At 39.7% G+C, this 15714-nt stretch overlaps 1 protein-coding gene across 9 annotated transcripts in view; it reads left to right on the forward strand.

Moving 5' to 3' along the window:
• CLASP1 (cytoplasmic linker associated protein 1) overlaps positions 1-15714 on the forward strand; it is a 263959-nt gene that overhangs the window by 115133 nt on the left and 133112 nt on the right. The window lies entirely within an intron of this gene.

Below are 15714 nucleotides of genomic sequence, written 5' to 3' on the forward strand. Positions count from 1 at the left end.
ATATGCTAGGTCTGAACAGCTGAATTTGATATCTTGAGGACAGTGTCTAGGTCTGAAGTCTTACCTCCATGTACCCACTTTCCCAGGCTAGAAACTGTGGTGGTGTTGCCAGCCTTCTTTTGGAGCGCACACTGAACTCAGGAGCTTGGAGTCCTGGGCGATTCTGACTATAGCTGCCGCTCTGCTCCTAGTGCAAGTCCTTGTAGTCTTTTACCTGTGCTCTCACAGTGTCCTTCTGACCAGCGTCCTTGCTGTTGTTCTTCCCAAGCACCTACAGGCTGTTTTTCATACAACAATCAGAATAGTCCTTCCTTTTTTATTACTCTTAAGTAAAAAAAATTTTTAAGTAGGTTCCACACCCAATGTGGAACTTGAACTCACGACCCTGGGATTGAGTCTCATGTTCTGTCCACTGCACCAGCTAGGCTCCCCTCAAGTAGTCCTTTTCGGATATAACTGCTATGATGTTAATCCCTGGTTCAGAATCCTCCCGGGGTTTTCATCACATGGAGATTGCGGCTCAATGGCTCATCCTGGCCCACCAGGCCCTGCACATGCTCTGATGCTGACCACCATTCTCATGTCATCTGGTGTTCTTCCCCAGAGTTCTCTTGGGTCCCGTCCTGTTGACCTCCTTGCTAATTTTGAACATTCCAAGCTTCTGCTTCAGGGCCTCAGCGCTTACGATTCTTTCTGCTTGAAACATTTGTCCTCGGGGGTCTCTGTGGCCCTCCTCCTCCTTCTCATTCCACCGAGACCTCAGCTGCACACACACCGTATTACCAAGGCCAGCCAGGATAGCATGTCCGATGTTCTGAGGGAACTCTGTGCCTACATTCTGTTTAATGTTCTTCTTACTGCGTATCACTGCAAAATAGTTTGTTTGTTCATGGGTGTGAGGACATTGTATTATTCCCTTCTTTATCCTGAGTGCCTCAAGAGTCCCTGGTATGTGGTATAGGTATGCAGTAAATATTGTCAAATAAATAAACAGAATAGTGGCTGAGACTTGAATTGTGACTTAATGTTTCTGGTACTTATATTTCTTTTACTGTACTTTGTGATGATGGTTGAGGACAAGTGGTTATTTCTTGTGATTCCAGAAGGTGAAGAAAAGGCAAGTGAATTTGATGCATAAGTGTGAATGAATGTATGAGTAAAGTCCTCACAAAGCAGTTGCCACCAAGAACTTTTTCTAACTTTGTTTTTTTGTTTTTGTTTTTCTTTAAGATTTTATTTATTTGACAGAGATCACAAGGAGGCAGAGAGGCAGGCAGAGAGAGAAGGGGAAGCAGGCTTCCTGCTGAGACCCTCCCCTCCACCCCGCTCCCCTAATGCAGGGCTCGATCCCAGGTTTCTGAGATCATGAACTGAGCCGAAGTCAGAGGCTTAACCCACTGAGCCACCCAGGCACCCCTTTTTCTAACTTTTGGATACCTCATTGCATCATAGCAATTTCTGAATTGCTAGGGATCTTAGATCACAGCATAGCTGTCAAATTTTGGAAAACTTGAAGTCATAATAAAAGGTTGTCACTTGGGGGAATGTCGCTGCTACTACATAGGGACCGAGCAGGGAACAGGATGTAGATCCTTAAGTCCTCCTCTGCTGTGTACCTGTCATTACCACTAAGGAATTTGTCTGTATATTATGTTTCTTAGAGACTGATTAAAGAGTTCTACACATGCTTTCACTAATCCCCCCTTATTTTTCTTCCATTTGTTTATAAAAACAATACTAAAAGGGCAGAAAAAGAGTATTTAGAGTAATTCTGCTATTACCAGTAAATCAGTGTTCATTTTTTCATACTCACTTAAAAACCATTGGTCTGTCACTGTATAATTTGTATATAATTTTATCATGGCATAACTTCTGTACATTGCCTCCTACTTTTTTTTTAAAAGGATTTTATTATTATTTTTTTTTAAAGATTGTTCATTTATTTATTTATCTGACAGAGATTACAAGTAGGCAGAGAGGCAGGCAGAGAGAGAGAGAGCAGAGAGCCCGATGTGGGGCTCGATCCCAGGACCCTGGGATCATGACCTGAGCTGAAGGTAGAGGCTTTAACCCACTGAGCGACCCAGGTGCCCCTAAGATTTTATTTTTAAATCATGTCTGTATCCAACATGAACATGGAATTCGATCTTAAAAGCTTGAGATCGAGTAACACACTCTAGTGCCTGAGCCAGCCAGGTGCCCCCTACTTGTATACATGCTTTTGTATGTGCTTTCCAGTGCATTCCTGGTAGAGTTAGAACCAGAATCCTGGCCATGGGGGACTTACGCTCCTGTGGTGAGCGGTGTTAATGGCGTACATGGGCAGGGCTGCCCAGCGAGTTGCCAGACGTGAGCTTTTAATTCTGTGTGTGAATTTGTGTAATTGGTGTGGTTTCCCAGTTTAAACCTTGGTACTTGTTGGTACCATGATAAAAAGTACTAGGTAAAGAGGTAGTGGTGGTGGCTGAAAAGTGAGTTTGTGCTTTAATAGCCTGTGTTATAAATCATAACTGTGAAACAGAATCTCATTATAATACTGGCACTAGGGAGGAGAAACACACCCATGCTGGAGGCCTTACCCAGTAGAGCCTTTGTATACTCTATGAGTTTTAATGAACACGACACACATGATTCACTCAAGAGCACTAAAATCCTGTGGCTTTGGGTGTGTCACAACAACATTTCATTCTAAATTTTCCATGTGTTGTAAATATTGTCCCTGCATATCCATATATGTATGTGTATGTGGTAAAGGGGTAGGATTGAGAATGAAGACAGTTCTTTCAGGCATCTGTGTTAAAAATAGCAGATGGCAAGGAAATCTTGAATTAAGAATTACTGGAGGCCTTTAAAATTTCAGCTTTTTGCTGTCCGTATGTAGTATTACTTTTTAATTGTTGGAACCAAAACAGAATCACGTAAAAGAGTATGTATTAAGATTTTAGAGTTCTTTAAACCGCTGAGCCACCCAGGCACCCCAAGATTTTAGAATTCTTAATCCAGATAAGTTTGGTCTCTCTATGCTTACTTTGAGAGACTGGTAAGATGTCCAGCAGCTGTCAAAAGAAAACCACCTAATCTGCTTTGCTCAAGTCAGTGAACATTTAGATAGCATAGAGAAACTGCATTTGGAAAATAATAAAACCCTCCTCTAATTTTTGTGTTTTTTTGGTTCACTGACTCCCAGTTTTTGAACCCTGCACGTCAGACCACTGACTGCTCTACTTCTCAGCTCTCCACGCTCTACCGTCTTCAGTTTGCTGCTTATATAGGTACACTGTGATCTTTCTGAAATTTCCCGTTAGTTCCTGGAGTTGTTGTAGGTTTCTTGGCATTTTCTGCATAGACAAATCATCTGCAACTAGGAGTAGTTTTATCTCTCTCAGATTTATGTATTACTTACTTTTTAAAAAGATTTTATTTACTTATTTGTTACAGAGAGAGATCCCAAGTAGGCAGAGAGGCAGGCAGAGAGAGGAAGGGAGGAAGGCTCCCTGCTGAGCAGAGAGCCCGATGCAGGGCTTGATCCCAGGACCCTGAGATCTTGACCTGAGCCGAAGGCAGAGGCTTAACCCACTGGGCCACCCAGGCGCCCCTACTTCTTTTCTTGCCTTATTGCACTGGCTAGAATTTCCTCTTCTACATAATTAGAGGTGGTGGGAGTAGCCCTCTGGTTCCCAGTCTTAGGTCTTTCACAACTAAGTGTGATGTTAATTGTACGTTTTTTGTAGATCTTCTTTAGCAAAATGTGAGGTAGTTCTCATCTATTCCTTTTTATCTAAATTTTTATTAGAAGTCAGTGTTGGATTATTTTTTGGGGGGAAATTATCAGTGTATTTTAAATATTGAGATAAGTCTATACCAAAAATTTACTTTTTTTAAAGTGTATAATTTGTGTGTGTGTGTATTCATAGAATTGTGCAATTATTTAATTCCCGAATATTTTTATCACCCCCAAAGAATACCTGTGATCATTAGCACTCCCAATTTCCTTCTCCTCCCAGTCCGTGGCAACTTACTTTCTGTTTCAAGGGATTTGCCTATTCAGGACATTTTATATAAATGGAATCACACAACATATGGCTTTTTCTGTATGGCTTCTTTCACTTAGCGTAATGTTTTCAGGATTCACCCATGGGATAGCATGTATTAGAACTTCATTCCTTTTTATAGCTGAATAATATTTCACCGTTGTATGGATATACCACCTTATGTTTACCCACTCATCAGTTCATAGACATTTGAGTTTCTGCTTTTTAAATCTTGTGAACAGTGGTACCATGAATATTTGAAAGTTTTTATGTGGAGATGTTTTCATTTCTCCCATGTATATACCTTGCAATAGAATGTTGGCTCCTGTGGTAACTCTGTATTTAACCTTTGCCTAGCTGGCACCTTGTTTTCCAAGTGGCTGCACCATTTTACATTCTCAACGACAATGTATGAAAGTTGTAATTTGTTCATATTTACGTCAATACTTGTTATTGTCTGTTTCTTTGATTATAGTCCTCCTGGTGGGTGTGAAGTATTGTCTTTACAGTTTTGATTTGCATTTCCCTGATGACTAGTGATGTTGAGCATTTTTTCATGTGCCTGTTGGCCATTTGTAAATCCTCTTTGGAAAAATGTCTGTTGAGTTCCTTTGTCCTTTTTTTTTTTAAAGGTTGTTTGTGTTATTTATTTATTTATAAATCGAAGTATAAATTGAAGTGTTATTTATTTATTTATAAATTTATTTATAAATTGGCACACAATGTTACATTAATTTCAGGTCCACAGCATAGTGATTCCACAACTCTGATGTTGTAGAGTGCCACCACCATCTGTCACCATACAGCACTCTTACAGTACCATTGACTGTATTCCTTATGCTGCACCCTTCATCCCCATGATTTATTCATTTCGTAACTGGGAGCCTGAACCTTCCATTCCCCTTCACCTATTGGCCATTTTCCTACTCCCTGCTCCTCTGGCAACCATCAGTTTGTTCCCTGTATGAGTCTGTTTCCTCTCTTTGTTTCTGTGTTCATTCATTCATTTGTTTTGTTTTTAAAATTACACATGTAAGTAAAATCATACGGTATTTGTCTTTCTGATTTGTTTCACTTAACATAATACCCTTTAAGTCCATTCACGTTGTTACAAATGATAAGATCTCATTTTTGTTAAGATTTTACTTACTTGAGAGAGAGAAAGAGAGGGAGCATGAGTGGGGGGAGGGGCCGAGGCAGAGGGAGGAAACAGACCCCACACTGAGCAAGGAGCCTGACATGGGGCTCAATCCCAAGGCCTTGGGATCTTGACCTGAGCTGAAGGCAGACACTTAACTGACTGAGCCACCCAGGTGCCCAGCTCTCATTCTTTTTTATGGCAGAGTAGACACCCCCACACACCCACCCCCATATACCCTCCCCACATGCACACCCACACATACCCACCATCTTCTTTACCCATTCAACACTTGGGTTGCTTTCATATCTTGGCTATTTTAAGTAATGCTACAGTAAACATAGGGGTGCATATATCTTTTTGAATTAGTGTTTTTGTTTTGTCTTGGTAAATACCCAGGAATGGAATTACTAGGGTAATATGGTTATTTTTAATTTTTTTGAGGAACCTCCAAATTATTTTCCACAGTGGCTGCACAAATTTACATTCCCATGAACAGTGCACAAGGGTTCCTTCTCTACATATTTGCCAGCACTTGTTATTTCTTATTCTTTTGATTCTATCCATATGACAGGTGTAAGGTGCTATCTAATTATGGTTTTGATTTGAGTTTCCCTGATGATCAGTGATGTTGAGTATCTTCTCATGTGTCTCTTGGCATCTATATGTCTTTGGTAAAATGTCTATTCAGATTCCTGCCCATGTTTTAACTCGATTGTTTGGTGTTTTGGTGTTTAATTGTAAAAATTATCTATGTATGTTGGATATTAATTTTGTATTGGATAAAGCATTTGTAGATATCTTCTCCCATTCAGTAGACTGCCTTTTTGTTTTGTTGATGGTTTCCTTTGCTCTACAAAAGTTTTCTATTTTGATGTAGTACTGATAGTTTATTTTTGCTTTTGTTCCTCTTGTAATCTGTGAAAATGTTGCTAAGGTTGATGTCCAGGAAATTACTACCTGTGTTTTCTTTTAAGAGTTTTATAGTTTCAGGTCTCACATTTAGGTCCTTAATTCATTTTGAGTTTATTTTTGTGTATAGTGTAAAAAAGTGGTTCAGTTTAATTCTTTTGCATGTAGCTCTCCAGTTTTCCCAACAAACATTTATTTTGTAGTTTGAAGTTTTGTTGTTGTTGTTTTTAAAGATTTTATTTATTTGACAAAGAGAGTCAGAGAGCACAGGTGATGGGAGGAGAATCCAGGGCCCTGAGATCATGACCTGAGCCAAAGGCAGACGGACTGAACCACTTAGGCATCCCCTGTAGTTTCAAGTTTTTATTTAAGTTATAGTTAGTTAACATACAGTGTAATACTAGTTTCAGAACCGACATTGTTTATTGAAAAGACCGTCTTTTTCCCATTATATAGTCTTGCTTCCTTTGTCATAGATTAATTAACTATATAAACATTGGCTTATTTCTAGGCTCTCTGTTTGTTCCATTGATCTATATGTCAGTTTTTGTGTTGGTACCATACTGTTTTGACTTGCATATCTTTATATTATATCTTGAAATCTGGAATTGTGATACCTCTGGCTTTGTTCTGCTTTTTTTCCTGGTTAGTTCTGCAGTTTACAGTCTTTTGTTGCTCCATACAAATTTTTAGGGTTCTTACAGTTTTGTGAAAAAGTCTACTGGTATTTTGACAGGAGTTGCATTGAATTTATAGATGGCTTTGGGTAATATGGACATTTTAACAATATTAATTCTTCCAGTCCATGAATGAGCATGATATATCTTTTCATTTGATTATATCATCTTCAGTTTCTCTTATCAGTGTTTTAGTTTTCAGAGTACAGGTCCTCGTCTCTATAAGCTAATTATTTTTAGGGTTTTTTTTTTTTTCTTTTTGGTACAATTGTAAATGGAATTGTTTTCTTAATTTTATTTTCTATTACTTTTTTTTTGGTGTATAGAAGTGCAATAGATTACTGTATTCTGATTTTGTATCCTGCAACCTTTACTGGATTCATTTATAAGTTCTAATAACTTTTTTAGGGGGGAGGAGAGTCTTCAGAGTTTTCTGTGTTTAGTATCACATCATTTGCAGTTAGTGACAGTTTTACTTCTTCCTTAGCAATTTGGATGCCTTTTACTTTTTTTCCCTGTTGATTGCTGTTCTTTGTCCATTTTTAAATTGGTGTTTGTCTTTTTGTTGTTGGACTGTAAGAATTCTTTATATCTTCTGGACATCAGACTCTTAATGGATATATGATTTGCAAATATTTTTCTCTGTTCCATGGGTTATCTTTTTTTTACTTGGTTGGTATTTAAAAGTTTTTAATTTTTATGAAATTTGTTACTTTTTTTGTTGTTACTTATGAATGGTAACCTTCATTTGAGTAAGAAAAGCTCTGGGTTTAAGCTAAGTTGAAAGAAGCTATTAATGTAATAGCAATACTTGTAGGGAAGAAATGAGTTTTATCGCAGGGTCTGTTTCTTGACATATTCAAATTTAGGTTGTTCTAAGATGTGTAATTGACTATGTTTATGTAACTCATGGGCTTAATATTTTTTAAGTGCACAATTGTGACTAAAAAACAGTAATGGAAAAGCAGCTGAGTAGCAATTGGAAAGGAGTGTCCTATCTGTAACAGAGCACTTCATCTTTGTAGGATTTTTTTTGTTGTTGTTGCTAGGTTACCCAAAGGCCTTTCAGCTTTGAATGGCAAGAATATGGGAGTTAAAAATATGTTGTTTTATAGATTTTTTTTTCTTTTTTTCCATCTGCATATAATTAGCAAACCCCTTGAAGCAAAAATTACAGTTTTGCCTTCCATGGGTTTCAAAAAGCAAATTATTTTCTATGTAAGTCTTTCTCTTAATCATGCAGATGTGCTTATGCTCCCAGGAGAATTGGATTTTCAGCATGAAAGAGCCAATAATTACAGACTAGTCAGTGTCCTTTATCTGCGGCCACTTAATGATCTTTAATTAGATTTGATTGAAGTGAAGCCCATGGACATTAATTTGGTTAAAAATGTGCATGCTTTCGAGTTTCTTGAGCAAAGCTAACATGTTTATGAAGAAAGAATGAAAGTTTCATCCTGGTTAAATCTGTGAAAATTCCATAAAAATCCTGTAGCTAAGGAAAAAGAAAATACTGATTGCTGACAAAACTATAAACTAAATAACATAATTATAAAATTATCAACTAATACATGCCTGTATCTAGAGCATCATTTTCCTGCCAAATTGCATTCTGCCTTATGTTTTTCTACTAAAAAAATTGTGTAATTTGAAAATGTTAGATGTCATTTCTGAGTTATTAGAAATGAGAAATACTGTGTAAATCTGAAAGTGACTAGACCAGTGTTATTAGGTAAGGTTTGAATTACTGCCCAGTGTAGCTGGGACAAAGCATTCATTTAAAGGTAAATTGAGTGTCGTCTTTGTTAAGAGTCAAGTCGTTATTATCTGTGTAGCCTAAAAACAGTGATTGTGAATAAGTGGATCAGGTGCTGGTCATGGGCTCCCATCCCCTCGCCTGCTTGTTTATTAGACTGTGTATATTACAAGGTCTGCAGTTCTGGTTTGGTATCTTAGGAAAGTGTTTCCATAGTCACAGGTCCAGGGATAATTATGTTAGATTATTTGCTGTCCTAAGGACAAGACCACCTGAAGTAGCCTGGGAGAGACTGCTTCTGACACCAGTTTTAAGTAGGTCAAGCTGCAGCTGATAGCTTCATCCTCTGTGTGGAACTGAGCTTGCTTTTTTGACATTATTCTTACTTAAGGTTTATGTTAGGAATGTTCTTCCCTGTTTTTTCAAGGGGAAAAATCAGTCAGTTAAAACTGTTTTTAATACCAGTATTAAAGAAGGCTCTTTTCCAGAGGGAGAAGGTTCACGTCCCACTCAATCCCCTTTTTAAAATAATTACTTATATATAGTCCAGGCTTTTATTTTGGAAGAGGGAGGCAGTTGCCATTGGTGCAGATCACACTGAAGAAGGCGTGTGGGTGGGGAGTTGGCTGATGCTTAAGTTGCTGTGAGTAGGTGCAGCTTTCAGAGCAGTGTTTGTATTGTACCAAAATCGCGGACAGTCATGACTACTGGGAAAGGTAGGCTATTCTAATTTATTTTGAAATGCATTTGTAATTATTGCTGGTTTGCTAGGAAATAAGTAACATATTTAAGATATTTTATCGTTGCTTTGATAACTAAAAATTGTGAATGAAACTTAAGAAAAGAATTGCTAGGAGTATTTCCATGGGGGCTGGGAAAAAACTGTGAGATGTATAGATGCATTAACATTAATGTTGACCTTCAACAACTAAGGAGAAAGAGGAGATAGGCACAAGAAGTGACATTAGCTGTGTTTCATCTTGTTTCTTGTGCTTTAAATTTTTCCCTGCAGCTTTTGTATTCACAGTATGTGGGGTTATGAAAATAAATTATTTTGCAATTACAAGACATTTGTTATTGAGTATAAGCTGTCTCCAAAGGAATCTGCTGGCCAGAAATTTCCAAGATTTTTCGGCAGTGGATAGAAAATGCATGTAACTCATAGCAGTATAGGGATGCTGCTTCTGTCTGGAAAATCACTGTGTAAAATTTTTCCTTCCCTGTGGACTGGCATTTTAAAAACGAAGAAATGGAACTGAAAAATTACAAAAGAATTGTTTTGCCAAAGTCTTACCGATTAGCCTTCCATCTTTGCATGGAGCTTTGACACGGGTTTTGCTAGTACTGAAATGATCTTGAAAGAACCCCTCCCCGCTGTGAACAGGTTTGTATTTGAAGAAAGTGCAATAGATGTGATACAGACAACCTGTGTGGCTTCTTCCCCTTCCTGGCAAGCTTTTAATTTGTTGTCTCTGAAGGATCATTTCCCAACCCTTCAACTGAAACAGGTATTACACAGAGTAACATTGTGCGGGATAACAAGTGTTCCTCTGCCTCCCACTCGGGGAAGCTGGCAAACATCCAGCTCATTTGTTCGGGTTTATTTTGTAGCGGATTTGCCTGGTCTGTCTATCTTAAGATAACTTGGGTTAAGTTTGCTGCAAATGGTCATGTTGGAAGAAGCCGCATTTCTGCTTGTGATATTTTAAAATTGAGAATTGGAGGTATATAGTGCTGGTGCTCTTTTTTATTTCATCTCTCATTACAGTACTCTGTATTCAGGTTAAGCCATTGTGGGAAATCAATACCTGGGGAGGAGAGCTAAATAATTCATGTTCTGAAGTGACCTTTTTCAGATCCCTTCATTTGAGGATTTAAAAGTGTGTTTCTTACAAGTGGCATTTGTCTTACGTTGTTATATTTTGACTTTTTTTTTTTTTTTTTTTTAAATAGGGCAAAGTAATTGTGGGAGTTGACTGTGTCCATGTCAAAGCCTGTGGATCAGGGTTTAAAGTAGACTGTCCTTTTGCTTGGGAATTTCCTTTCAAGTTGCCTACCTTGTTAGCCACTGTTACCTGAAATGCAGACTCCTAAGCATTGGTACCTTTTATCCTAAGGAACTGCAAATACAGTAGGAAACAAGGATTACAAGCTGCTTCTTGGAGCAATGGCTTGTTTGAATCTTCCTCTGTTGGTCCACAATGAATAAAGGGCCCATGAGCAACCTGCAAAATAGAAAACCAGCCATTTAACCACAATGGTATATCGAGTATTTTAATATTTCCAGAGCACTTTCCTGAAGGTTTTTTGTTATTTTTATGACTTTTCACAGCAGTTCCTTAAGGAGTATTAGGCATAGTAGTTTTCTGACATGGACATAGGGGGTTTCAGGTTTGCTGTAATTGGCTTGATGGCTGGACCGAGCACAGAGCCCAGATTTTGCCTTCTTAGACCAGCCCTCCTCCTGGCAAGCTCAGTGCTAGGATAAGCCCTTGGGTCTGGGTTGTTTTTTTGTTTTTTTTGATCCTCAAATTGGGCTATTTTTAGTAGTTGTTTTTGGGAGTGATTTAAAAATGAAAGCATTCAAGGAGACATTAAAACAGGCCCTACAAGTTTTAGATGCCCTCGAAATAGGATATTCCCAGTCAGTTGTTTGCCCAGCGAGGGGCTGAAGGAGGTAATTCCAAGAGTTGGAATTATACTATGAACATGATGAGTTTATTTTTCAAAGCACTTTGGTATTGCCTGTGGATGTGTGTGTGGGGTGGGAGGAGTGCAGGAAAGGATGGACAAGTGCCTCATATGGAGAGCTGAGAAACCCAAGATCTTGACTGTAGGCCTCTGACTACTTAGAGTTAAATTTTTAAAATTGGGTTGCAGGGAGAAAGACTAAAATATAACAAGATTTAAACCAACTCCTTTTATCTCTTGGCATTTAATAAAACCAGGACTTTAGCACCAGTAAAGAAAAATAAGATGTAATTTAGGGTAAAGGATAGTCCTGTAAATGAAAAAAATATAGATCTGTGAGAAATTGACAAGTTTTCCCTTGTAGTTCTTTGATGCAAACTAGTGTGAATCATCAAAAAGTGTCCCCAGTCCTAAGTGGTTTTGAGGACTGCTGGCCTAGGTGACTGTATTGGAAATGCACAATGACTTTGAGGCAGGCATGAGTCAGCTTGTGGACATGGGAACCCTTCAGACTGAGTGTTGGTGCTGTGCCCAAAGGAGCACTGCTACCCAGGGCAGGCTCCCTATTGGTCAGCCTCGATTTCCTCCTGTGTGAGTGGGGATGACAGTTCCTGCACCACTGGGAGGAGAAAGTGAGACAGTGTATGTAGATAATTTGGCACAGGACCTTGTCCATAGATACTGATTTGTGTGATAGAGGGACACAGTTCACTGTGGTAGCATCTGCTGATATGATGGGAGGTAGGAGTTGGACTTAGGTTTAAAGTGATATGATTGGGGGCGCCTGGGTGGCTCAATGGGTTAAGCCTCTGCCTTGGGCTCACGTCATGATCTCAGGGTCCTGGGATCCAGCCCCGCATTGGGCTCTCTGTTCAGCAGGGAGAGTGCTTCTCCTTCTCCCTCTGTCTGCCTCTCTGCCTACTTGTGATCTCTGTCAAATAAGTAAATAAAATCTTTTTAAAAAATGATATGATTGATCTTTTTGCACAGATATGGAAACTCTCTTAAGAAGAACAGGATGCAGAATCAGATAGAGAATTATATCCCTTAAAAAGAAACTGCTAGGGCGCCTGGGTGGCTCGATTTAAGCTGCTGCATTTGGCTCAGGTCATGATCTCAGGGTCCTGGGATCTCTGCTCAGCAGGGAGCATGCTTCCTCCTCTCTCTGTCTCTGCCTGCCTCTCTGCCTACTTGTGATCTCTCTCTGTCAAATAAATAAAATCTTAAAAACAAAAACAAAAACAAACTGCTACCCATGGGGCACCTGGGTGGCTCAGACAGTTAAGCTTCTGCCTTTGGCTCAGGTCCTGGTTTTGGGGTCCTGGGATTGAGTCCTGCATCGATCTGTCTCCTCAGTGGGGAGCCTGCTTCTCCCTCTCTCTTCCTCTGCCTACCACTCTCTCTGCCTGCCTGTGCGCTCTCTCTCTGTCAAATAAAGAAAGAAAATCTTAAAAACAAAAACAAAAACAAACAAACAAACAAAGGCAAAGCAACTGCTACCCAGTGCCCAGATCTTGGTTTCCACGAGCACTAGGGCTCTCTGGGAAAATGGCCGATTCCAGGGCCGGAGCAGAGACGAGACGGTGCAGGATAGGCCTCTGTTGCATGTTGGAGCGCCAGAAAGTAAGAAAGTACTCCAAAGGTAAAGGAAAATGATGACGGGCTTACGACAGAATGACCTAGGAGTCAACTGAGCGATTTCCATTGGCCACAGCTGGAACATCAAGCAATGAAATAAGGTGGTATTGGATTGTAACCCACAGTATAAAATAAATATTGATGAGTCCATACTGATAACGATGAATGATTGAATAAATATGTAAATGGAGGAGAAGAGAGAAATCACTGCAGAATTGCTCCAGATCATTTATGTAACTACTCTACCCCAGAGGCAACCTAATGTCCCACTCTGTGTGTGATGTGCACAGTGACTTCGTTCCAGAGAGTACAGCATGGATGGGGGTGGGGGGGTGGGGCCGGGGAGAAGAACTTTACAGTGGAGAAACCTGGCCAGCACCGCCTCGGCCTGGTGATCAGGGTCAACATCAACAGTCTTGTTGAGAGAATGGCATTTTACCTCTGTGGTCTTCCTCCCTAAAACCCATAAGCTAAGCTGTCTAAATATGAGCAAAGCCTCAGTTTATCCCAATTTGAAGGATATGCTATAAACTGCAGAATTAGTACAGCTCAAAATTGTTATGTTCGTGACACCTGGGTGGCTCAATCAGTTAATCATCTGATTTTGGCTCAGGTCATGATTTCAGGGTCCTGAGATGGAGCCCCACATCGGGCTTCCTGCTTAGTGCGAGTCTGCTTCTCCCTCCCTCTCTGACCCTGCCCCCTGCTTGTACTTGTACACTCTTGGGTCGTCCCCCCCCCCCCCCCCCACAGTGTGTTCTCTCTCAAGTAAAATAAAATCTAAAAAACAAAAACCTGTCAAGGTCATGTAAAATAAGGAAGGTCATGGAAACTGTGATAACCTAGAGGCACTTAGGGACAAATGATGACTAAGGTAGGTAGGATTGTGGTACAGATAAAGGACAGTAGGAAAACAGTAAGGAACTTGGAATAAATTATGGGTTTGGGTTAATAATAGTATATCAGTATTGATTCACTAGTTATAATAAATACACTAATGTTAGGTGTTAATAATAGGAAGATTGAAGGTAGGGTATTGTGACCTCTCTTTTCTTCAACTCTGACATAGTCCCAATTATAAACAAAAAACCAGAAATGAGTAAAGGGGTTGAAAAAGGAAGCTTTTTGTTCTTATTTCGCTTTCTCCTGGTGATATTTGAGTTATTTAACCATGCTTATGCATGTGTTAATTTTGTTCTCTGAAAAGATTACATAATTTATCTGGGCAGTAGAATTAATTGCTTTTATTATGTTTTTAATGTTCTGTGTATTTAAAATACTTAATGCCATTTATTAAAAGATAAAATTGGAGGCAAAGAGAACCAGTTATAGAGGACTATTTTGGTAACAGCAGTCTGCCTAAGAGGTGAGGAAGACTTGAATTGGGACAGCCTCAGTGGGACCAGAGAGGGAGTACGATGAGAGACAGTTGGAGGCAGCCCTGGCCGCACTTGGTGATTATTTGGGTGGTGGGTGGGGAGGACACTGCAGGAGATGGTGAGGGTGTCGGAAAAGCTGAGAAGAATTCCGTATTTTGGCTTGACTCACTGGGTGGGTGGTGATAGGACTAGCAGAAGGAGGAGACTTGGAGGCTGGCAGGTTTTGAGGGTAGGGAGATGATTATAGTTTTGGACGTTTCAACTTAGAATTTTGATTTGTGTGTGGGTTTGGTTCAAGTGGGTTTGTATCTTGGAGTAGACATGGGGTTGGTATTGAGAATAAGATTAGAATGTGAGTATTTATTCTCAACTGTCTTATTTCTCTGCCTTCTTGTGCAGAAGTATAATCATACTTTTGCCTCTCTCCTTTGGATTCTTGAGAATTGAGTCATTACAGCAGGGGATGGTTGATTTGAAGGATTATTGCACAAGAGGCAGGTAGCTCTTGGGGCAGTCACATTGTTATGAGAAACTTTTCCAAATTTGGCTGTGAATTTTTCCAGCTGACTCACTTTTGTGCCTTCGTGTGGTCATAAAGAATTGGGTCACGATTGGCACAGCAATCATTAAAATGACATTTCCGTTGAGAGTGCAAGGTGTAGAATCTGGTATCTGACATTTATTACATTTATTGCCCTTTTAGGGCAAGTTCACAAGTGAAGTAAGTAACTGGTTGAGAGGAGAAAAGAATGTTTAATCAGTGAAAAGATTACACTGTGATTTTTGTTACTGTGACACTCAGAAATTAAAGTGTTGAAATACTAGTTGTTGATTCATAGAAGTTCCCTTTCAGCATTCATCACCAACATACAGACTGTTCACAGCCCTTAGAGTTGCTTAGAACTTTCCTAAGCGATAGTAAAAATTTAAGTCTAGGATATTCACTTAAACATCTGCGCTGTACCTTTTGAGTAACTTTTATGGGAAATAAGTAACAATTTATTTATTTTAAAGATCTTTAATTGTGAGTGAGCACAGCAAGGAGGGGCAGAGAGAGACGGAGAGGGAGAGAGAGCCTCAAGCGGACTGCAGGCTGAGTGTGGAGCCTGGCTTAGGGCTCCATGCCATGACCCTGACATCATGACCTGAGCTGAAACCAAGAGTCAGATGCTCATCTGACTGCACGATCCAGGCATTCCAGAAATAATTTAAATGCCCTGCTTTTCTCCAACTTTCTACTGCATAGAAGTTTAGGGTTATTATTACAGTTACATTAACGATGACCAGTTCCTGGTAGGCACGGTGGGGTACCAACATGCATAGGGGCACCAGTCTAAGTTAAATGCTGGCCTTTTTGGTTCGTGGTCTTCAGATGCGTTGTTCCTTCCCATGGGAATACACTTGACTCATCAGACCTCACTTATCCTCTAAGTTTGCCAGCATCATTTTTCAGGATGCACAGATTTCCCCCAGGAATGCCTTCTCTGGACCT

Source organism: Mustela nivalis (genome assembly GCF_964662115.1).
Source record: "Mustela nivalis genome assembly, chromosome: 11".
Taxonomy (NCBI): domain Eukaryota; kingdom Metazoa; phylum Chordata; class Mammalia; order Carnivora; family Mustelidae; genus Mustela; species Mustela nivalis.